Genomic DNA, 1474 nt, shown 5'->3' with positions numbered 1-1474 from the left:
TTTGTTCCGGAGGATGAGGCCCAGAAATCAGGATTTTAAAAAGATTCCCAGGTGATTCTAATGTGCAGCCAAGGTTGAGAACCACTGCTTTAGGGCCTTCACACATGCTGACCCTTTGCCTGAAATCTAGCCCACTCATTCCTTCTGTGCTGCTACTTTTACTCAGCTAATTCCTATTTATTACTTAGATCTCAGTTCAAGGTCATTTCCTCTGAGAAACTTTCCCCGAACCCACATTAGGTGGGAATCCTTGTTATATTTTCTCATGGCAACCTGTGTTCTCCATGACATAAAACTCATGATCACTGAAATATTTCAATGTCTATCTCCTCGGCTAGACTATGAATTCATTGTTGTCAGGAATCTACCACATTGGTGACTGTGCTATTTTCAGTGCCTAACTCTTAAAAGAGTGGGCTCTTAAGTGTTTGTTGGATTAAGGCAGTGGTTCTCAACCTTGGTGCCTGCTGGCAGCTGGAGGAGGGAGGAAGCCTGGGTCCTGGGTGCTGGAGGGAAGCTGGTGCCAGCAGCCGGGGGAAGGAAGGCCTACTCTTGGACAAATTTTCGTGCCTCGGGCATCTAGTTTTTTAATGAAAGGCATGGAAATTTTATTTAGCTCAATTTTGAAGTCACTGTACAACTTAGACTTGTTGACTTTTGAGTAAGCCAAGCATCTACTTAAATATTATACACAGTACTCAAGTATATCATGCTTGGGTTATTTTTTCATGAAAGATGTGTCAGGTTCTAGGACTACACCTGACCTTAGTAAGGTGGGATCTAAGGAGCAAACAGGATCTCAACAATAAGACTTGTCATTGTGCTCAACACATGTGAAATAAACTGTGGTAATCCAGATAAAGATACCCAGTCTATGGCTTATAATTTCATTCTATTACCAGTGTCTTTAGCCAAAGAGAATTTTTTATTGAAGTTCAAATTATCATTATTTTGCTTTTATGAATTGTGCTTTTGATGATGTATCTTTACTGCTCTCTAGCCTTGACCTGTGTCCCTGGTTTTCTGTTTCTATCCTCTTCAGAACCCATGTCTTACTTGCTGAGCTTTCTTACTGACTTCTGCAGGTAGGTAAGCCATGGTGTATATTCCACCTCGTCTAGACCCCATTTGTGTGTTCCATTAATTCAATTCTGTTTATTTCACATGTGTTGAGCACAATGACAAGTTTTTTGCTAAACACTGAGATTAAGGAGATTGAGACTATATTAGGAAATTACAGGGAAGTTATAGTCTAGCAGAAAAGCTTGTTAGATACTTAAACACTTACTATAAACTAGCGTGAGTAGTATTACAGTCCTAGTACATGCAAGACTTAAAGGGGGGAGGCTATAGGAGGGATTTACTTCCCTTAAGGATTCATATGACAATATATGCATTTATATGCATTTAATGGTATATATGTATATATATATATACCATTAAATGGGTCCATAACGTCCAAAATGACCGAAGG

The sequence above is a fragment of the Myotis brandtii genome, unplaced genomic scaffold, assembly GCF_000412655.1.
Source record: "Myotis brandtii unplaced genomic scaffold, ASM41265v1 scaffold345, whole genome shotgun sequence".
NCBI lineage: Eukaryota > Metazoa > Chordata > Mammalia > Chiroptera > Vespertilionidae > Myotis > Myotis brandtii.
Note: the sequence above shows the minus strand (reverse complement) of the source record.